This window comes from Pelecanus crispus, chromosome 1 (genome assembly GCF_030463565.1).
Source record: "Pelecanus crispus isolate bPelCri1 chromosome 1, bPelCri1.pri, whole genome shotgun sequence".
Classification (NCBI taxonomy): Eukaryota; Metazoa; Chordata; class Aves; order Pelecaniformes; family Pelecanidae; genus Pelecanus; species Pelecanus crispus.
Genome location: NC_134643.1, coordinates 101,688,232 through 101,712,435, shown reverse-complemented (window position 1 = coordinate 101,712,435; position 24,204 = coordinate 101,688,232).

The window sequence follows — 24,204 nt, the reverse complement described above, 5'->3', positions numbered from 1 at the left end:
ATACAAGCCAGGATGCTGTTGGCCTTCTTGGCCACCTGGGCACACTGCTGGCTCATGTTCACCTGGCTGTCAACCAGCACCCCCAGGTCCTTTTCGGCCAGGCAGCTTTCCAGCCACTCTTCCCCAAGCCTGTAGCGTTGCATGGAGTTGTTGTGACTCAAGTGCAGGACCCAGCACTTGGCCTTGTTAAACCTCATACAGTTAGCCTCGGCCCATCAGTGCAGCCTGTCCAGGTCCCTCTGCAGGGCCATCCTACCCTCCAGCAGATCGACACTCCCAGCTAACTTGGTGTCATCTGCAAACTTACTGAGGGTGCACTCAATCCCCTCATCCAAATCATTGATAAAGATATTAAACAAGACTGGGCCCAAAACAGAGCCCTGGGGAACACCGCTCGTGACCGGCTGCCAACTGGACTTAACTCCATTCACCACAACTGTCTGGGCTTGGCTACCCAACCAGTTTTTTACCCAGTGAAGAGTACACCCGTCCAAGCCATGAGCTGCCAGCTTCCCAAGGAGAATGCCATGGGAGACAGTGTCAAAGGCTTTACTGAAGGCCAGGTAGATGATGTCCACAGCTTTTCCTTCATCCACCAGGTGGGTCACCAGGTCACAGAAGGAGATCAGGTTGGTCCAGCAGGATCTGCCTTTCATGAACCCATGCTGGCTGGGCCTGATCCCCTGGTTGATCTGCACATGCCTCTTGAGCTCACTCAATATGAACCGCTCCACAATCTTTCCCAGCACCAAGGTCAGGCTGATAGGCCTGTAGTTCCCCAGGTCCTCCTTCCGGCCTTTCTTGTAGATGGGTGTCACATTGGCAAGCCTCCAGTCATCTGTGACCTCCCCTGTTAACCAGGACTGCTGATAGATGATGGAGAGTGGCTTGGCAAGCCCCACCGCCAGCTCCCTCAGCACTCTGGGGTGGATCCCATCGGGCCCCATAGACTTGCGAGCGTTCAGGTGGTGTAGCAGGTCATTAACTGCTTCCTCCTGGACTATGAGGGCTCCATTCTGCTCCCCGTCCCTGTCTTCCAGCTCAGAGGGCTGAGTACCCTGGGGATAACTGGTCTGGCTATTAAAGACTGAGGCAAAGGTGGCATCAAGTACCTCAGCCTTTTCCTCATCCTTAGTGACAATATCCTCCTCCACATCCAGCAAAGGATGGAAATTCTCCTTGGCTCTCCTTTTATTGCTGATGTTCTTATAAAAACAAAAAGTGATTAACTTAACGCTGTCGTATTGCATCTTTCGCTTGGGTGCTTTCTGGAGAATTAAAGTGTGCATTAAGCTAAGCATAACACTTTTGAAAGCATACAATTATTCATAAAGATCTCTTGTGCTTAGCTTTATTTTTTTTTCCTAACAATATTTAGCACAACTTGCAAACATCAATAAAGAACACAGCACCTATGAATGTCTAACACACCCACTTAAGGCACTATATTGTCACTTACAAACTAGCCTAGTAAAACTTCTGAAGGGCAAAACTAGAAGAAATGCTCACAAGAACACAAGAGCAAAGTATAGCAATCAATCTTACACAAATGTACCAAGCTTTCATAGTCACCAAGACATTTTCTTGAATGTATTAGAGTGGGCTATTCAGCTCTAAGCACTAAAAAACCTAAAGGAGAACTTCCATGCCAGACTGGAAGAGACAAAAACAATGGTACTAATTTATAATTTAGAGTCATTTTGCATGTACAATATACCAGTACAGAACTTCACTAGTTTAATGTTTTGTTTTAATAGGGAAGTTACATACACAACACACAAAGCAGGTATCGGGCCACAGTGATCTCAGTGGCAGAGTTGCCACCTTACAACAGGACAGAATTAGTCTGTCAGCATTAGAAATTCTCAGGGACTTCCTAGTTTATTTAGCATGCTTAATAATAATAATAAAGAACCCCCCCCATTTGTAATGGTGAAACCTAACTGACATGTTTGCATGAGTTATTCCACTGCTACAAGAATGAAATACTTTCTAAGATCAGTGAAAGAAATTAAGACAAAGATAAGCTCTTACCAGGACTCAAAGAAAACAAAGCAAGCAAACAAGTCCTCAGCAGGCAAAGCGATTTGATTTCAGTTGACAGAAGCTACACGTCACCTAACTTCCACTAAGGACACCACTGCCTACAATAAACAAGCCCTGCAATTTGACATCAAAGTAATTTTGAAAGAACAGTACATTTCATGAGGAAAGCACTATTTTTCTTCACTTTCTGAAGTTTTTACAATGGCTACCAAAGGGACATGAGAGACTTTTGTCTTCATCAAATAAAAATCTGTTAAAAAATAAAAAAATCTTGTTTTCCTGATGTAGACAACTTAATTGGAAGAGCTGCTAAAGTGACCTTCCAAGTGATGAGGTGTAATTAGGATGCCCCAGTTTCACAGCATGTAAATGAATTAAAGCAAGAGAAGGTACTGGACAGCTTCCTTAGTGCTTAAAACACCCAAAGGTCTTTTTGAAACCAGCTGTGAAGGGACATATAGTCCATCTCAGAAAAAATTCTCTTAAGAGAACAATTCAAGAGCACACAACTAGCTGGAAACTGTGCATCCTCAGAGCAGCCTGATGTGCCTCTTCGTTACCTTGCCTGATGAGGCGAGGCTGTAAGAGAGCAGTACTGAAACAGGGGAATAAGACAGCAAGATTGTCAGGGACTGGGAGGCAAGAAAGGGAAAGGAGGAGAGGAAAAGGAAAAAAACCAGGCAGGTGTCAGTTTCCTCAAACTGTGGAAAAGACCAAAAAGTCTGCAGCACCGGAATGCATTTAAAGACAAGTGTCTTCAAAGCGGCAGGTCCAACTTTGGCAACAAGTCACTTGGTAGGAGGAAAAAAGGCTCAGGATATCCACACACAGACCATACTGCTGCAGAAACCATTGCTGTGCAGTGGTATGCTCTGCTTCATCAAGTTCCAATTCAAAACATCATCTAACTTGTATTTTCAATATAAAAATGCAGATGGCAACAGTAAGCTGTAAGTAATATCAGGCATGCAGGAAATAAGTCACACACTATATGAAAATACAGTGATCAGGAGTCCACTCATACCACTATGTTTTTCCCCTCCTTAAAATGTTTCTACTGTACGGTAATAGACACAGGAGATTTTCATTAATATGGCAAGAACACATCCACTTGATCGAAGGCTGTGGTGGTACTAGATGAAGAGCACAATAAAAAAGGACGGTTTCTTTGTATGCATGTCTTGCTATAAGCATACAAAAAAACAGCTCAAACATTCTTATCCCACGTAAAACTACCCATTGGACAACAGCATAAAAAGCAAAATTAATGAACTTTTGTAATGGCCCTGCCTCCCTCCCCAGGCATTTAGGTACATTACTATTAGAAGGAAAAAACCTCTAGATGAAACTAAATTTCTTCTCCAGTCATTTTCTTGCAATAAATCCCTATTACACATCTACAGGTAGCTGACACTACTCCTATACAGATAAATCAAAAAGAAATCATCCATAACAGGCTTTTGATTTGATCAAAAGTAGGTTTTGACTTTGTGATACCTTTTAAGTAAAAATAGAGGTGCAACATCTAAAACTCTGAAGATAAAGCAACTTCTTCACTATTTACCCAGAAATGAGAAATTACTTAAGGGGTTATTCCTGACAGGCCTATCCCAAACATGGTACTTGCCAAGATCTTTGATAATCTCCGCTGATGGCTGAAACAGAATTTAAGCTTATTGTTCCATGGTTTGTGCAATCCCTCAAGCACAATCACAGAAATAACCTTCTAGCTCTCTTTGAGCTGACAGAGGAGAACTGCCCAAGCATTTTGTCACTGTGTCTTACTACTTTTGACCAATCACCATCAACTAAGAAATCCGAAGAGCTACAGGAGAAGGAACACGGTTATTCTAGAAAGAAGCCATCTATAACTGCAGGCAAAGGCCAAGTTAACAAGCCCCTACTCTCATTCATAGAGATGCTCTCCAGCCAAGGAACAGACTGCTCCACCTGCTTGAGAGGCAGACTCTCATGTCTCATGCCCTCTCACGTCAAGATGAAAGGACAACTGACAGATGAGATTTTCAGTCAATAGTGATGCAATATGCAACACCATAAACCTGCTGTTTTGTCCAAGGAAGACTATGAAACTGCTGAGAGCAACTGCAACACCATCCTACAGCTCTGCCAGCTGTAGCCTGGCTGTCATCCCATCAGGCCAGCCACCTCCCTTTGACCACGGAGTGAACAATAGTCCTTCATAATTGCCGTTTGTGGCTCAGAACGTTCAAGCCATTGTATATTGTGGCCCAACTCTAACACATGGTAATAGAAATAATCCCTGAAGGAGGAAGCATGGCTACACCTGGGGGAAAGCTCCAGCAGGAGAGGAGTAGCATGGTTCTTCCCCCACACCCTCCAACACCTAGAGTCAACCATAGAAGAGCACGTTGCAAGGCACACTGCATGCAGTCCAGATCAGAGACCGCGAGCACAGCTGTAGCAAATCCTCCCCCCTGGAGTTTTATCGTAAGTTTGAAATGGTATTAGGTGTAATGCCAGCAAAACCCTTTCACAACTGCATCCACACCAAATGCTTTTGCTGGTAGAGCTCTTTTGAGCTTAAGCATGTAGGTTTTTCCATCTGTCATTCTGACTTTGCTATGCTACGAAAACATTCAAGCACAAATTAGGCAAACGGATCAGAAAGTTCAACAATAACACAGAGAGTAGAGGATAAATTTCTACGGTATAGCTTACTACTATTTTACTTCCCAGTTCCAACTTGTCTTTCTACAATGACATCAAAACTACTTCACCGTGACTCAAAAGGTAACCTTACACTGAACAAAAATTTAAAGATTAAAATAGTATCTGCATTTCTGTTATGCTTACTTATAACACATTGGGGCTTTTAAGTGTACAATAGCTTTCCTTCCCCTACCAAGATTAGTTTTCTTCCAATTGCATCTTCTTTCTTTGTATCTATTCCAAATTTATTTTAATGACAATGATCTGGAAATTATTATGAGTCAAACTGTCAACATTAGACCATAACCACATTTTTCTTGCCGACCAGTTAGTTAGTTTCTTTGGTTTTAATATTCTGAGAAAGGTAGGTAATACCTGTGCCTATTTCAAAAACCTATGGAGAAATCAGAGTATAAGAAGAAACAAAACTCAGACCCTCCCCCCGCTATGTATTTTAATGCCTGTTAGAACATTAATGTCAAAAGAAATGGAAAGCTTGGAAAAATACATAAATCAGCAACCAGAGTGGTTTTTATTGAATCATCCTTTTAAGGTGCATGACTGCCTTCCTAAGCAGTTTAGTTGGCCATTCAGTTGTTTGTAAGGCATCTTTCATCACTCCTTCCCATACAAGTTACCCTGCATCCCAAAGAAAGGACAAGAAAAGGCGGCACCTGCAGAAGTACATGTTAATCTGTAGGCCTCAATTTATGAAATTCTCCAGTAGATCTTGCTTTCCTTGCATTTGAACTTGCTTTTGAGGAATAAAGCAAAACAAAGAATTTGCACATAGTAACATTAGAGTTTAAAACACATTCAGTCAGCATGCCTAAACCCACACTAAAGCTTAAAAAAAAAAATTCCTGTTTCCGCAGTGAGACAAAAAAATGGAGATGGCAGAGTGTTTGGATCATCATCTCTGTTGTATTGCTCTCTTCTACTCTATATTCTGAAAAAAAATGAATTGCCAACAAAATGCTTTATGTCATTGATTTTTAAATTAAAAAAAATACTTTCATAACTGATCATCAGGAGAAATTTATAATGAAAAATGGGCTTTAATAATATTCACTACACACAGAATCACAAGGGTTTATTAGTAATAAAAGCCTTAATTACAAACTCAATTATTGATAGACATAAATGAAGTACAGTTATATCATTTTTATAAGCTGTGCAAAATATAAACTAGAAAGCAAAGAACCCATTCCTGGGCTTTATTGCCTAATGCCGCTAAGAAGTTTTTTTTTTTAAAATCTTTCTTTTATTTATGAAAAAGAGTGCTACAACAGCCCTCATTCCCTCTGCTTTTCCTTTCCTTCACCTTTCACTTAGCTTTTCCATCCCCATCCAATTTGTCCTTTCATCCAGTAGCAGAGTCCTTCACAGGCTCCTTAATTTTTTTCATTCTGTCATTTTAGATGATGACAGGAATGACTTCCATCGAGTTTTCTACCTGGCCAGAGGCGAGCCAGCCGGTTACCGCTCCCCCAGCCCACCTTGTAGCAGCACTGCTTCACGTGCAGCAGCAGCAGCAGCATTTGCTAGTGGGACAACCCCACCTGGCCAGGACGAGGAGGAGTTGGTGATGGTACTGAACTGCAGTAAAATCCAAAAGCTTCCTAACTCTACAAAGGGCAGAGCTGACTCTTATGTCCCCCTCCTGTCCACACAGGACTTTGAGAAAGAGTCTTGTAAGTCTCTGACCACTTCTGTGTAGCTCAGACACCTCTGAGCTGATGTTCAACAAGGCAGCAACAACACTAGAAAGAAAACTGCCTCATTGACAATGCAGCTGTGCAGCACCTCCATTAATCAACTCCTAGCACAGCCTTACACTCAGGCAGGTACCATCTTACAACATCAGAGTGCTGTGCTCATTCAAGGATCCTTGCACAGCCTCGGGCAGCACCCCAGAAAACCGCTGCCAGAAGAAACCTGCCCTACCCTGTAATCCCCTGCTCGCCAAAGAGTTTGTTAAACCATCTATGCGATCTGGATTCCCTGCTGTAATTTGTGCAGGAAGTTGGGGCAACTTGAGAAGACCTGCACGATCTTAAGAGAAGAGAGAAAAACAGCCCCACTAAATATAGATACTGAAACCTGAATGAGAATCGAGCCAGTCAGGCTAGCAGAGGTTGCTATTCTTAGCATTGCTTCCAGTTAAATAAAGATTTCTGAGTAAATAAAGATATCAAGTGTACCTAGAAAATGCTTTCATTTTCACTGCTGCTGCAATCTGCAGCTGACAGTTGAGTTTCCCAGTGAGGACCTGGGAAGCAAAAAACAACAAGAAAATTCCACAAGCTTAGAATGACTGATCATTGCCACAGAGATTCAAATAAATGTTATCCATCACTTTTAAAAACAGAGGAGTAGTCAGGCCACTTTAAGTCAGTTTAAAAAAAAAAAAAAATCATACTGAGACAGAAAATGCAGTTAACGAGAACCTGACTACTGCCCATGGAATTGCTCTTTGAAAAATACACTGTGATTCAGAAACTAAATGGTCTATAAAAGCTAGCCTTGAACAAGAAATAACAAATAGTTGTGGTCAATAGCTATAAAAGTAACATAGACTGTCCTGGTTTTGGCTGGGATAGAGTTAATTTTCTTCCTAGTAGCTGGCATAGTGCTGTATTTTGGATTCAGGATGAGAATAATGCTGATAACACACTGATGGTTTAGTTGTTGCTAGGTAGTGCTTACACTAGTCAAAGATTTTTCAGCTTCTCATGCCCTGCCAGTGAGAAGCTGGGAGGGGGCACAGCCAGGACAGCTGACCCAAACTGGCTAAAGGGACATCCCATACCATATGACGTCATGCTCAGTATATAAACTGGGGGGAGTTGGCTGGGGGACAGCGATCGCTGCTTGGGGACTGGCTGGGTATCTGTTGGCAGGTGGTGAGCAACTGCATTGTGCATCACTTGCTTTGTATATTATTATTACTACTACTATTTTACTTTATTATTTCAATTATTAATTTGTTCTTATCTCAACCTGCGAGTTTTCTCACTTTTACTCTTCTGATTCTCTCCCCCATCCCACCGGGACAGGGGAAGCGAGAGAGTGGCTATGTGGTACTTACTTGCTGGCAGGAGTTAAACCACGACAGTCCTTTTTGGCACTCAACGTAGGGCACGAAGGGTTTGAGATAATAACAGATTAACCAGAGCATATTAAGGAATCCGTTAACAGTTGCTGGTCACAATATTGATTCATCTGTTCTCGATATTAGTTTATCTGATCTGCACTATGCTCTTTTTTTTGCTGTACATGTTAAAGACTGGTGTTGGTTTTTGCAGTTTGCTGTGCTCTGCAGTGATTAGTGATCTTTTTCCTGGGATACTTGTTATTAAAACACTGGTCTTGAGCTTTATCTGGTATTTGGGTCTTGTACTGAAGCCATTACTGTACTTCAGGTACCACCTCATGGAGACCAAGAGGTTTTTTTGTGGAGGAAATACAGAATGGCACCTTCACTACCTTCTTCTATGATGTTTCCTCCTTCGTTACAATAACTTTCCAGTATCTTGAACATCCCTGGGCAGCTAAGATACTTCTGTTGATACTTCTTGGGAATACTGTTTTGGTTTTGACAAAGGTTAGTAAGCAATCCAGAGATCTGCCCCAAGGCTGGACAGTTATGAGTGGCAGGGTGTGTGGGATAGTATGGGCAAGTACCTAGGACAGTGGGCACCTCCAGTGTTTTGGAACCTCACCCCTGAACAAGTGCAGAATCCTGAAAAACTAATAAAGTGTTTGGAAAAAGTATATTGTCACCCTGGCAACTCCGGAGACACACAAATCACTGTAACCTGCTGGGGCCTGGCCCATGCTTACCAAGCCCTGTTCAACACTATTCAGAACGCTCAAGGGGAAGAGAAGGCCTCTGGATTTGATGACAAAACAACAGGCACTGCAGCTACTCCAAACACCAAAACAGGCACCATGGTTAAACCAGCGAAACAACCCATGATGGTATCAGTCGCCCCTCCACACAAGAAAATCAGCTTGTTTAGGAAGGGATGAAGATGAACCAGGTCCATCATGAGAACAGGAGGAGGAAGAAGCAGAACTCATAAATGAGGCGGTAACCACCCGATCCCTATCCCTGAGTGAGCTGCAAGATATGTGAAAAGATTTCAGTCATCATCCAGGCGAGCACATTGTCATCTGGCTGCTCCAGTGCTGGGATAATGGGGCCAGTAGCCTGGAATCAGAGGGTAGGGAAGCCAAGCAGCTAGGATCCCTTTCTAGGGAAGGGGGTATTGACAAAGCAATTGGAAAAGCGGCACAAGTCCTCAGCCTCTGCAGGTGACTTCTGTCAGGCGTGAAGGAAAGGTATCCCTTCAAGGAAGATGTCATAAGATGACATATATCACCCAGGCAAGTGGGCCACCATGGAGAGAGGTATCCAGTACCTGAGATAATTAGCCATACTGGAGCTGATTTATAGTGATCTGAACAATGAGCAGTTACCCAGAGATCCAGATGAAGTCAGGTGCACACGACCCATGTGGAGGAAGGTGGTACAGAGCGCACCAGCATCGTATGCCAACTCGTTGGCAATACTGGCCTGGAAAGATGAAGAGGCTAGGCGACTCCGGGAATACAAAGAAAGCATCTCTTCCTCCCTACAGGCCTGTGTCTCAGCTGTGGAAAAACTGTCTGAAAAACTGTCCCAAGAGTTCTAGCAAGTCAAAGAGGATACATCCTACTCCCCACCTGTATGGACCAGTTATCTCAGCCATTAGGAGTCAAAGTCCTTCTGCTCAAGAGAGAGGATATGATACAGAGGACTACACCACAGGGCACCCTCTGGTTTTACCTATGTGACCATGGAGAGGACATGAGGAAGTGGGATGGAAAATCTACCTCGACCCTAGAGGCACGGGTGTGTGAGTTGCAAGGAAAAACAATTACAAAGGCAGCTCTTTCAGGAAAACTGCAGCTCCAGTTTCCAGTGGGCAGTTCCCCAGACAGAGTAAAAGGGCTGATTTTACTTCCAATGTTAATAAAGGGACTTCTGATTTGCATTTACAAGAAGTGAATAACGAATACTATGACCAGGACTAGAGGGGCCCTGCCTCCAGACAGGTGGAGGAAAGGGACAACCGGGTTTACTGGACTGTATGGATTCAATGGCCTGGCACATCAGACCCACAAGAGTATAAGGCTCTAGTGGACACCAGTGCACAGTGTACCCTAATGCCATCAAGCTATACAGGGGCAGAACCCATTTGTATTTCTGGAATGATGGGGGATCCCAACAGCGAACTGTATTGGAGGCCAAAGTGAGCCTAACCAGGAATGAGTGGCAGAAGCACCCCACTGTGACTGGCCCAGAGGCTCCATGCATCCTTGGCACAGACTACCTCAGGAGAAGGTATTTCAAGAACTCAAAGGGGCACCGGCGGGCTTTTGGTATAGCTGCCTTGGAGACGGAGGAAAATAAACAGTTATCCACCTTGCCTGGTCTGTCAAAGGGTGGTCCAAATCCTTCTGAAAGCCCGTTTTGCCATCAAACAAGATAAGGTCAAGGTTCCTGCACAGGAGATTCAGTTTTCCGGAATAAAATGGCAAGATGGATGTCATTAGATCCCAATGGATGTGATCAACAAAATAACAGTCATGTCTCCACCAACTAGCAAAAAGGAAACAAGCTTTCTTTAGGCTTTGTGGGTTTTTGGAGAATGCATATTCCAAATTACAGTCTGATTGTAAGCCCTCTCTATCAAGTGACCCGGAAGAACGATTTCAAATGGCGCCCTGAGCAACGACAAGCCTTTGAACAAATTAAACAGGAGACAGTTCATGCAGTAGCCCTTGGGCCAGTCCAGGCAGGGCAGGATGTAAAAAATGTGCTCTACACTGCAGCCAGGGAGAATGGCCCTACCTGGAGCCTCTGGCAGAAAGCACCAGGGGAGACTCGAGGTCAACCCCTAGGGTTTTGGAGTCAGGGATACAGGAGATCCAAGGCCTGCTATACTCCAACTGAGAAAGAGATATTGGCAGCATATGAAGGGGTTCGAGCTGTTTTGGAAGTGGTCAGTACTGCAGCACAGCTCCTGCAGGCACCCTGACTGCCGGTGCCGGGCTGGATGTTCAAAGGGAGGGTGCCCTCTACACATCATGCAACCGATACTACGTGAAGTAAGTGGGTCACACTGACCACACAATGGGCTTGAATAGGAAACCCCAGCCGCCCAGGAATCCTGGAAGTGATCATGGACTAGCCAGAAGGCAAAGATTTCAGAATATCGCCAGAGGAGGAGACAACACATGCTGAGGAGGCCCCACTGTATAATAAACTGCCAGAAAATGAGAATCAATATGCTCTGTTCACTGATGGGTCTTGTCATCTTATGGGAGAGCATCGGAGGTAGAAGGCTGCTGTATGGAGTCCTATATGACAAGTCGCAGAAACTGCTGAAGGAGAAGGGGAATTGAGTCCGTTTGCAGAGGTGGAAAGCCATCCAGCTGGTTTTAGATATTGCTGAACAAGAAAAACAGCCAGTGCTCTTATCTCTATACCAACTCATGGATGGTGGCAAATGCCCTGTGGGGATGGTTGCAGCAATGGAAGTAGAGCAACTGGCAGCACAGAGACAAACCCATCTGGGCTGCCACATTGTGGCAAGATATTGCTGCCCGGGTACAGAACCTGCTTGTAAAAGTACGTCACATAGGTGCTCACGTACCCAAGAGTCAGGCCACTGAAGAACATCAAAACAACCATCAGGTGGATCAGGCTGCTAAGACTGAAGTGGCTCGGGTGGATCTGGACTGGCAACATAAGGGTGAATTATTTATAGCTCAGTGGGTCCAGGACACCTCAGGTCATCAGGGAAGAGATGCAACATGGGGTCATGATCAAGGGGTAGACTTGACCATGGACGCTGCTGCGCAGGTTATCCATGAACGTGAAACATGTGCTGCAATCAAGTAAGCCAAGCAGTTAAAGCCTCTATGGTATGGAGGATGATGGCTGAAACACAAATGCAGGGAGGCCTGGCAGACTGATTATATCACACTCCCACAAACCCACCAAGGCAAGCGCTACATGCTTACAATGGTGGAAGCAACCACCAGATGGCTGGAAATATATCCCGTGCCCCATGCCACCATCCGGAACACCATCTGTTAAAAAAGAGGTACAAGACCACCAATTTCACCAAAAGTTTATTTTACCCTAAGGAAAATAACTGAGAAATACAAACAAATCTAATATCCTACTGGTAAACAATGCCTGCCCTTGTGGTCTGGCTAGCAGAGCAACTTGATCCAACCATTTCCGATAGCTGCAGTTTCAGGTATTAGGAACTTTAAAAAAACCTGAGGATTACATTGCACAAAAGATCTTTTTTTAAAAATACTTCGGTTAAAGCAGCTATGCAGAGCTACGCAACTCTGACAGGATATGCTGCCATCCAGCAGAAGAGCAACAGAAACAAAGTCTGCAGAAGCCTCCAGAAGTACAATCATAGAAGAGAGTCAATAAGCAAACAACAATGCTAGAACATTTGAACAAAAATAAAGGAGTGTTTGATAAGAAGGTACTTCAAGAATAGGAACATGAAAGCTTGTGTGTGAACAGCAAACGCTGCCTTGAATGGGCTAGTAGGACTGGAAGATTGGCAATTTTCTGGCACAATGCATTCATAGCCTGTCACCAGCAACATATAACTTCTGCACTCAAAGAATTTTGGATTCTTACTGAGAAAGTCAGAGGAAGATAGAAATAACAAAAAAAGAAGAGAGTTATCCTTTATTACTATCCTCCTTATATGTAAATTCTGACCAATGATGGGGATAAACCAACCACACAAGGATGCAAACCTCCTTTAAACAAAACTGAAAGTAAAGCAATCTATGCTTACAGGTGAAAAAAACAAAAGTGTTTGACTAACAAGAGAGCATATGCCCTCATCTTTGTCATGGGATGAATGCAAACTGTGCTTAGAAATTGAAGCGCTTGATCCTCATCTTTCATGAGCCAGTTTAAAAGACTTCAGGGAAGAGAAACATTTCTCCCTCATCTGCCTAAAAAGTAGCATGTAGAAATACACTAAGATAATGTGTAGGCATTTACTGAAAATTATCACAGCTTCTAACCTTTGCTAACAAGTTCCAGGGTGAGGTAATTGATTATGAAAATGAAACTGCATTTACCATTTGCTAACTTCTGATAAGCAGCAGCTTTATGATTGATTCTCACTTTCAGTATGCATCCAATTGCACTAATATGAAAACCTGTATGTGAAACACTGATATTTTATCTAACAGTTCATCGGTTTCACTGCCTACTTTCCCTCTATGAATGAAGACTGGACTAAAATCGCCACAAAAAAAAAGATATTGACTACTTCAGTGTATTTGGTGCTATTACTGGGTAAATGACCCAAGACAAAATGAGATGCAAGGTTATCAGAAGTTACTGCTTTTCTGGGAGGGAATCTAGGAGTCAGGAGCAGTCATTAGACATTGTCCCACAAGCCTCCCAAGCAGATCTGCGTCACAGAAATCTGGAAAATCTCGTAATCCTGCGTTTCTCCTGGCATCGCCACTGGAGAAAGCACCCAGAGCTCCCTGAGGACCAAAAGGGAATGGGCATGCTACTTCCACAGCTCTGAAGATACAAATAGATGTCTGCCTCCCCACCACCTTTCAATGACTTTGTCTCAGAAGACACATAAAAACCACTCCAGCCTTTATTTCTTCCACTTACTCAAGTTTTCTGCTTTCTCTTCTCATTTCTTCTTGTTTCAACTTCTGTTCTCATTTTTCTCCATGTGCTTATGGAAAAAAGCCACAACCCCTTTAACACATGTCCTGTATTAAACATCAGCAACAGTGAGACTCCACCCATTCTCTGTTTGGTCCTTCAACACCTGCCAAAGTACCATAATCTCTGAGGCACAGTTTGGTAGACAAATTCTGATGAATTAGCTGTATCAGAATAATCTGCCAATATAAACAGAGCTCACACCATTATGTGTATTCCCTGCCAGCATAACAAACAATTCTCCCTCCTTCTTCCTGTTCCTTGCTTTGCTTTTGACAGTGCAGTCTGCTCACGAAAGCGCATCCATGCTAGCGCCTGGGCTAGTATAGAAGCATCAGGGAAACATACATTATATTCTTGAGCAATGTGATCCTCTAATAAGATACCCCCTTTAAAGTCTCTAAGATTACTAAGATAATTAAGCCCTGATTATTCTACCTGATACTTTACTTGATGTCTTTCCTCTCTAGATCTTCACAAAAAAACCAAAGCTTGTGTTTAGTGAACGACAGGGAGAAAAGAAGAACATCCTTCTCTCCTTTACATAGTCTCCCACTGGCCTAGAGCACAAGGCTCTCCACATGGTCACTCACACAAATAGGTCAAGGCAATGGACTCTGAATCCTCATCACGTTCACTTCTGAGGGACCCTGACTTCCTTCACAATTTATAGCTGATCACTTTTCTCCATGCCTTAATTATTCCTAGACTAGGAAATTCTGCAATCAAACAACTCTGAGGTGTTGTCTGAAATGACGGATGAGCCTGCAATTAAAAGATTCATGTTGCCATGCTATTATAGGCATGGTTAGAGCAAGGCAAAAAAATACTTGTTTACCCATTCAGATCTTTACTCCAATTCTTTCTTTAGCCTGAGCACAAGTTCAAGTAGAAAGCACTATGCCTAAAAATCAATCTTCCACTGACGTACCTGTCCACTGCAACTAAAACAGGGCACACACTGGTATTTAATAACTCCCACTTTCTCCCAGTAAACTTTCTATAGGTCTTGCTTCCTATCACAATTCTGTGCACTGTGAGCCAAGATTCTAGAGGTTTCTACTTTTATCAAGTTTTTTTTTAATGATTTAAGTCTCTTGTAGCTAGTCACAGTGATCCCTCCTTCACTTACGTTTTACAGTCTCCCAGTCTGATGAAAATGGATTTCCAGGAGTTGGAACAACCTAAATGGTCATTATTCACAATAATCTAACACAATATGCTTCACTGAAAGTTAAAACTGAAAAAAATACAAGCTCAAATTAAAACTATTCTGGGAGTTTATTTTAAATAGCAGTAACAATAAAGCACTACAGGATCTCCTTGAAAAGTGGGACACAAACAACATATGAATGGGACCATAACTGAATTAGTCTACGTTGCAAAATAAACAAGTAATCATCACAGGATTTGACAGCCATGCATTTAAACACATCCTAATCTCAAAACCAATAAGAAGGCATAACTATAAAAACAGATCTCTCATGTTAAGTCTCATAAAAGTCTCAAAACCACAAATCTGCTCTAAAGGATTTCCTCACATTTTAATTAACAATCATAAAAACATTGTGATGAGATAACCTCAGTTTATATAGAAGCATTTTCTCCATTTAAAATTATACTCAAGAAAGCTTAGTGAGCTGCATATTCCCTTACTGACAGGCACACAAATATGTATATCCTTTCTCATATTTTATATATGGAAAAGCCATGTGTGTGCAATTTAAAAACGGAGGCTTAAAAAGTCAGCCGAAGAGGTGAACTTGCATTACACTCTGGAAGACTGAACTAGATCAACTCCCTACCTCTGTGAGCCGTGCTAGCCAGCATCTTTCTGCTCCTTGCAGAGGATGTCTACGACTCACAGTGTCCAGCATCCTGACAGCCTTTACGCCATCACTTACGGCTTACTGTGTCCTTGTGGGCCCCCTCTATAGGGACCCTGCTACCCCTAGCCTAAAAATTAGGTGCTTAAGAATATATTTAAATACTGAATAATTTCAAAGCTGGGTGTTCAAACACGTGCTAGATCATGGCCCAAAACTGTTGTGTTTGTTTAATTTCTGGATTTTGTGACTTAGCACAATTGCTGTTGTAGGTTTACGGTGTCTGTCAACTACCACAGTCTGATGCTCCCCACCTCAATCATATATGCAGCATGAAAAGGTTCAGACTAAACCATGATTGACAGTTGTAATTTCAGCAGCAGTGGGTCATACAGCTGTATTTATTACAGTGTTCATATTAAACAACTAACGTTACGTTTCTTCAGAACTGGTAAAAACGCATTGTAAGAATACAAGCTGCTTTGTTCCAGGGATGAGAGTATCCTGACCATCTTGAATGACTACAGCATAAGGTGCACGATACTCCAGAGAACATCTGATGGCTCAACAGGACAGAGCCGGACATTTAAGTCACTCAGTGATTATGCTCAGTATACGACACTCTTTCCCTGACACGTTACCTCATACACCAATCCTCTTAGGACGACTGGAAGAAAACGTTCAGGGCTTTTCACGCCCCCCCAAAAAAAGACTGTTAGCATGAACAGCTTTTCAGGTTATCTGCGCTGACCCAGGAACGGAGAGGGGAGGTTGTCCAGAAAGGGTGCGTTAGTCCAGGCAGTCACCCTACGAGCAGAGGCCATGTAAGCCCAGGGTAGGAGTGCTTGACCTTTGAGAAATCCCTGTGGGGAAGCAAATGTCTTCCGGAGGCAGGAAATAACACTGAATTGTATGGCTGACAAGAGGGGAACATAGAGAGCCGAGTTCGGTGGTGTGGCAGTACACGGTCTTGACCAAGGAGGGCTGCCTGCTAATTTTGGCAGGTGAGAGGAAAGGGAGGAGGCAGAGTACTGCCAAAGCCAGGAGAGCACATGGCTGTACTGACAGGGAAAAGCAGGCACTGCCTATCTTGAAACTGGGGTTTCCCCTGCTCTCTGGTGTCTTTTCTACCTGCTTCTGCTCCTCTCCCTCAGAATGCTCTTATCAAGGGCTCTCCTTAAAACCCCACCATTTTCCAGAAAGATTTCTGTTCTCCCTCATTTCACTTGCAAGCAAAAACCCAGCTGCCCTTTCTGTGCAGATGACCTACCTCCTCCATCCAGCATTCTGCCTCCACAGGCCTGCCGCCCACACAAGGGAAAGAGGTAGCAGACGCTGCCTCTGCACAGTTGTGGCCCGCGGCCCTCGGCTTCCTTCCTCCTGCCGACACCCGCCTGCTCTCCAATTCCCCAGGCTCTGCACCGCAAACACCACTTCCCACTACCTCTTCAGCGGCAGTGGGTGTGACAAGCCAGATCCAAAAGCTGGATTCCCCTCAGGTCCAGCTGACTGTTCTCCAGAAAGGCACAGCCATGAGATTTGCAACTCTCACACATGCCACCTACAGCTCCTCCTGGCCTTCAAAATGGCTACCCCTCCTGTCCAGGCAGCACCTTTCCACAGGCCTTCCCAAATGACATTTCATCCTTCCCTGTCTTTGTTGCAAAGACTCCTTTTCATGATTTTGCCACATAATTTCTTTTCACGGGCTTTAGGGATATACATGGTTTAACATGCTGTAAGCAAGCTATTTGTCTTTTATTTATGTATGCCACTCCTTGCAGAGATGCTGATCCATGTCTTTGGTCTGATCATCAGTTAGTGACAGCAAACTTTTCTTTCGGCTAGTTTGTATGTGCTCCAGTCAAAAACATTTGCTTACAGAGCAGTGGGAGAAAACGGAACTTTGAAGTACAAAACCAACCTCTCTTCCTTTTCACATTAATACACCCTGTCAAGGATTCAAAGTGCTGCTCTTGCAATTCTAAGTACTCTAGCTTTCCTTAATTGTCCTCACCTCTAAAGCCTTTGCTCTCTGAAATCTAGAGATCATAGAGACATATACTAGTCAATGGCACAGTGAAGTTCAGCAAACAATATGCTAGCAAAAAATATTTTCTATTTCTGAGCCTGAAATGTTCTCAAATGTTTTTTTTGAGTCCAAGCACAGTTTATAAATCAAAACCACCTGTATTATGTTATTTTGTTTTCTTTAAACCAAAGATCTTACACTCTTTTTCCTCAAACATTAGGTGCTAAAAGAATAAAAATCAGTGAGGAAGGATTTCAGTGTTCCAGTTTTGTATCTTTTTCCCTTTCTTATGATCTTGGGAAGACAAGTTCAGACTCCCCTCCAAATAAAATGGCAGAAAAGCAGCACCTTTTTCAGCATGAATCTGCATGCCAACTCACTTCACAAAATTTTAAACCTCCACCTGCATGTGTCATCAGTAGAAGAGATGACACCTGACGATACACAAGATACAGCACCGAGAAGGCATAGTTAGAGCCCACACAAGGGCTCGGTCCCAGGGCTAAATCACGCAGCCACTGATGCTCCTCAGCTGCAGCAGGAGCTGCTGGTGCTGGCTGACACTGCCAGGCTGCCTGGAGAGTCACTGAACACTCAGCCTACTACTCCTTTCCTGCAACAGAGGGAAGAAATACCATCTCAGAGGAATCACTGCTCCTGCTCCGAGTCCTGGCGGGAGTTGGAGCTCCCTGAGCTTTCCGACCTGGACATGTGCTGCTCATGTTTGGATCAGGCAGCAATTCCCACCCTCCGAGCCTTGCAGGGCAAAGTTTGGCTACGCCTGATACAAGGAGAGCTCTTTAGCCTATAATTCATCTGGTACATCTGCAAATATAATTTGCACAAGGTTAAGCATTGCGGACTCACAAACAGTGTGTCAGCAATAGCAATTACCAAGGATGTGCAACCATTGCAGAAGTAGCCCATGTAAAATTTTCTGGCCTTGCAGTTGCAACTAAGTATTACCAAGCAGCCAAAGACCGCAAGTGTTCACTTCACTGTTTGAAGAGCAGCTCAAGCAAATGCCACAAGCAACATAAAACTCAAATCACTTTTTCACCACTGGAGTACCAGAGTTTATGTTAGACCACTCAAATCCTCTCAAATGTCACGCATGCTGCGGTACTTCCACCCTGGCTTAACAGCCCAGGAGTGCTGACATGTCCAAGGGAAAAGTGGCTCTCCGAAACCACTGTTAGTCCCAATTCACAACAGTTTCCTTCTGTCTATAAACATGAACACTTGAAAAGCCTGGCATACAGTGCCACTCACTCTAGAGACCACTGCTCACTATCCTCTTTCATTAAATTAAAAAAAAAAACAAAACAAACCAACCAAATGAAAAAGACAACCCTCAACCCACATCCAGTCCTCAGTCTTTCCTGAGCAGAGGGAATCAAAGAAACTTTGTGGGTTTTTTTTCCTTTAAAGTTGCCATTGAGGAAGATAATGGAAAACTGCTGAGCCAAGCTTTTTATTAGCAGATGGAAGATTTAGGTCTTAACCTCATGCCTGGAATTAATGAAGCCCAGATTAAACTTTTTTCTTGTACCTATCCTTCCTTCCTTTCCTAAGGTAGAGTAATGGTCCACCTTTAAAGAAAGAAAACAAAACAAAACCCACCAAAAACACCATCCAGACGTTATAAAAAGTTTTAGAAGGAAAATAAACATTTTCATTGCAATACTCCCCTTAAAGCTTCTTTTACCATTTTCAATTAACAGGGTCCCTCATTTTTACGTAGTTTACCACAGTCACAGAACTTGCAGACTATGAGCCATCAACCTCCTTCTGTAGTTATGAAAATAGTCCGTGCTGTACAGTATGTCCAAAAAAGTAAAATATATTTATTCTATTGCACGAAGAGAGCCTCCTCACAAGGAGTCACAGTCCCCAGCACAGTCAGCGGTCCCCAGCACAGGCAGCGCTCTGCTTTTTCACACTTACATGAAAAGCTTCATAGAACAATCATTGCTGTTTACAGATGACAACACCTCAAAGCGAGACTAGCAACCAGTTGAAAAGCAAGAAAAAACAAGCTATTTATGAGGCTTTTGTGAATTAGAATCCCCACCTAAGACAAGGCACCCCACCATACCAAGAGGGCTAGGTTTTTATATGTACTTACACAAAACTTCCAAATGTGAAGCTTGTACGTGGCCCTCAGGAGTAACCATATATAAAACCGTAACAATAATCCACTTCAAGAAACAGTTTAAAAGCACTACTGCCCAGACAAATTAACAAGCTTTTGGGCTGAACCATCAACTTCAGTCTTCAAAACTACTCCCACGTCTAATAAAACTGGACTGTGAATTCCAGCTGAAAATGATTCACCTGACTCTCCTCCCCCGTGTGCGGACATCACCCCTCACAACACCCCGCTTCTTTCTGGATAAAGCTTCTGGCAGCTCACACTCACCCATTCAGCATTCATTAAAGAAATACACTGCGTTATTCATTCCTCTGCGGCCTGTGCTGCTGATGCAATGGAAAGTGAGCCAAAGATCACGAGCACACTGAGCACGCTGAAGTCCATCCTTCCTTATCACTGCTGTACTCGCAGATGGACATAATGATTAAAAAGTGACCCCCAGAATGCTTTGTACACCATTCAGAGCAGGAGAAAAAAATTGATGCCTCTAAAGTAAGCAGATGCCTCCCTGCAGCAGTTCAGAGGGTAAGCATGCCCTCAGCAAAAGGAGGGAATTTCTCATGCTTAGGAGGAATACAGACCCTTCCCTTCCCCTCTTAGGCAGTGGAAAGGAAGCCACCACCGTGGACACTACAGGTGACCACCATTACAGAGAGTTTCTGACCTCTGTCTCTTGAGCTGCATGCTGTAACTCCAAAGCTGCCGTTGCCAAGCCGTGCTGCCACGGCGCTCCAAGTCCCCGGCTGTGGGACAGTCACAGCCAGCAGGCTCTGCAGAGCACAACGCTGCCAGCATGCCCCAACACCCAGCTACGGCCCCACTCCCATGACGAGAGCTCTGAAAAAACCGCAAGTCTTATTCCCCCTGCGCCTATCCTTTTGGCTCTCAGGCAGACAGGATACATCTCTTACGGCCCTCTGATATACCAACATTTTGATACATAGGCCAGGAAGTTTGCCTTCCCTGGTCCTATAGCAGCTTCCTTGTGCTACAGACACCAAGGGCTTATGGCTCTTTTGAGATAAGAACTTTCTTTCTAACAAAGCAGGCATACACTATGTCAAGATGCCAAATAAATTATGTGAATCTAAACTAAAAATGGTTAACTTGCTGCTTCTACATCCATGGTTATCACCTTTGCAACATGCCACTTTATTTTCCACTATCTCAAAAGCTTTAGACTCCTCCCTCTGCCGCCCCCAGAAGCTGTGCAGAACTTTCGGATTTAACACTGCAGGGTACTTAAGAAAGTGATAAGCAATGACAAGAAATGACCTGCAGACACAAGTGCATCTGGATGAAATACCAGAACCTGACCCTTACCAAGCCTGCAGGTGAACTTTCAGAAGCCCCACTCCAACATCAGAGATTCACGTAGACATTTAGGAATTTGCTGCTGTGGGGCACCACACATTAACTGGGGTTAAACCTTTAGGGTAAAGGTTATACTAAGGACTTAAACTTCAAAGCTAAGACAGAACCTGTTGCATCATTCAACAGTAGTGTGATGAGCAAGGTCAAACCAAACTGTGGAACAGTTACCTCTCCAAAAGGCAAAGCCCTGTTAACAGAAGCCATGTCAAGAGCAAAACATTTTCTGGAAGTTTTAAATATTTAACAAGAAAAATGCACTTATATCGGCAGCAAAGATGCAAAATGTAAATTTATGCAAGTGAAGTCACTGTCATTATTTGCTTATATATTGGTGACTGTTTCGAACCATAGAACTGTCTGCACAGCAAGCTCTGCATTACCAAGAGTTCTTGTCTGTGCTAATAAGTAATTCACACATATAAACTGGAAGCTGGTGGGACATTCATAATATTGACTTCCTTATTGCTTCTGTGCCTAGGTAGGGTTCAAGATTAGCAGTAGGCTGTCCAGTAGTTTGAGAACTGAGAAGTAACGTTAAACAAACTTGACAAAAATTTCAGTCGTGAATTAAAGTTGGAAAAATTATCCCTTTGCTAACCTTTCAAGCTGTCAAGCGTTAAGATGCAAATGTTTTCTTGATTTACGTCACCAGTTGTCAGCACACCACTTTGTTGGCAGTGTCAGAAACTTTCAACTTCCCCAATTTGAGAAAGCAAATCCCATAACGCTGTGTCAGTGAGTGAATTTTAAGATACCCTGTCATCTTCTCCATATGCAAGCACTTGTTCTACAACTTGATGTGCAGTATCAAGAACAAAGGAATCTATTCAGAATCCTTCTCTCTTCTGAAGTTACACGGCTACACTGAAGCTCCCCAAATCCTGTCTAAGTATTCCATTCTTCATCCTTCTTTTTCTGTTCCATATACAGCTTTGTAGGTAAAGGTTATTAAGTTTCTCTCTGCTCTCTAAAACAACTAGAATAAGCCAAACAAACATGATTTTATCTGGATGAGTCACAGAACTCACTTTGCTAAATGCATGCTGGTTTCTACATTTCATGAAACAAAATTCCATGCCAAAAGGGAGTAATACCTAGGCTAATACTCTAGACAATCAACAACAAAATAATTCAGAAACGGCAATTAAAGAACTGCATCTCACAAATAACATTAAGACCTCACACTTGCATTCAATTGTCCATTTTTAAGCCCAGTTCAAACCAGGTATTCTCTGTAAGCTACCCAGGTATAGGGCCTTATGTGAACATTTACCATTCCACCCCACAGATAAACTGTGCCAACCCTCTCTTGTCTTTCTAAAATATGAGTCTTAGCAATTCTTCCTGGCCAGCATGATAAACTCACTCAACTCAACAGCTAGTTCTTGAAAAATAAGTTGTTTCCCTTTCTAAAGAAAACCCCAAAAACTTACATTAAAAAACCCAATAAAAACCTGAAACGTGTCAGTCAGTTGTATGAAATGCCACATTTAACTTTAGCTGTATACAAGCTACATCTATTTTGTTATCCAGTATCTATGGTTATTTTCTCCAGTTAAATTGAAAAATTAAGGAAAAAATGCAACTTTTGCAGCAAGTCAAATGATAAATGGCACTTGCGCAGGATTTGTCCGATTGAAGAATAATGCTAACTTCATTACAAGTTTACTTGAAGGTGACTTGATTTAAAGGATTTTTTTTTTTTTTTTTAGAAGGGGCTGGTCCTTAATGGTACTTCATAATTACTGTCAAAATAGTCTGATGAGAAATAATATTTTAAAGAGTAAAGGATCCAAGAAAAATAAAAAGTCCTAGGTTTGCAGAACAGTTACCAGCTTTCTGTATGTACCTGTTTCTGTATTAGAGACACGGCATGGGTTAAAAGCATACCAGCACATACCTAAGCTGGCTTTCTTTTACAACAGCCCAGAATCCAGACTCCGCATACATATTCTAGTTTTCCTTTATGATCCTAGAAGAACTTACTGAAAGAATCATTTTTGTTAAATAAAGGTCCTACTTAATGCATTTTACTGGAAACGTTCTACCTTTCCCTCGCCACAACAGTCTATCTAGTGCAATTATTCCCCTATCCTCTTTGCACCCTATTTCATGCAACACCACTCGTGGCCCATTTCATCCCGGGAAAGTTCCCTCTTTTCATTCTAATTCTTTTTGAGTTTCTCCATGAAGCCCTCCCCCCAGACAAGGAAAGGTCATTTAAAAACCTGATTCTGTAATGTATCCATTTAAAAAACATACAATGCCTTGCTGCAAAAGAGAAGTATCTCTAATTGAGTCATCTTTTTGGGTTTGCCTATTACATGATTCAGATTTGTCCTTCATTCTCCTTCATGCAACAGGAAGCCTGTGATAAGACGCTTTCAGAAACAAAGCCTGGCACCACAGAACACTGCTAAGAAGCAAAGACTTTTAACATAATTTCCAAGCTGAAGCCAGAGATCTGGGAAAAGCAGAGATGCGCTGCTTCTAACAGTAAGGTAGCGGAGCTCCCTCTATTGAATTAGCTGCCAATATCTCTTTAAGTTTAAAAGATGCCAACTATGGTCAAAAATCAATGTTCTGTTAAAAAAACCCAAGACTTTCCAGCCTGAACAGCTGGAATGCACCCATCAGGTACACTGTATGAGAGAGCTAGCTGAAGGAAGGGGACAACCACCCCGCAGTGCTTCTGACACGTGCCAAAATGCCACCAACCTGCCAGGGCTCCAGCCCTGGGGACTTCTGCTGTCCATGAGACCTGAGGAGATGTTTAAAATCTGGCTGACGTTTGAGCACTTTCCCTCAGGAGCAAAACTGCTGCGACCAGTACCCATGTTTAACAATGCCAGGAGGTGCTACAGATGGGGCTACCACAGCACAAAATGCAACACATGAATGCAGTTCAAGCATTTGAAGTTTTTCTTCAGAATAAGGGGTTAACTATACAGAGTACAACTTAATTGAAAACAGATGATATGGATATATAGACTGCTGAAACACTCATTAAATCACCGAATGAACTTTTTGCTTGTTATCAAGGGAACAGCTTAGTATTTCCATTGCTATTGAAAGCACTTCAAATGCTTTCTAACGAAACGTTACAGAACTGTTCTAACCCCTGATAACCTCTAAAAATCATACCCTAAAGCTACAGGCACTCTCTCTCCCTCTCTCTGCTGTTTTATCACTTTTCCCCTTTTTTTACCTCTCAAAAGAGGCATATTTCTTATCAACAACAAAAATACCAGCTCAGTAGAAGCAGCAGTTGTTTTAATAAGCAAATATT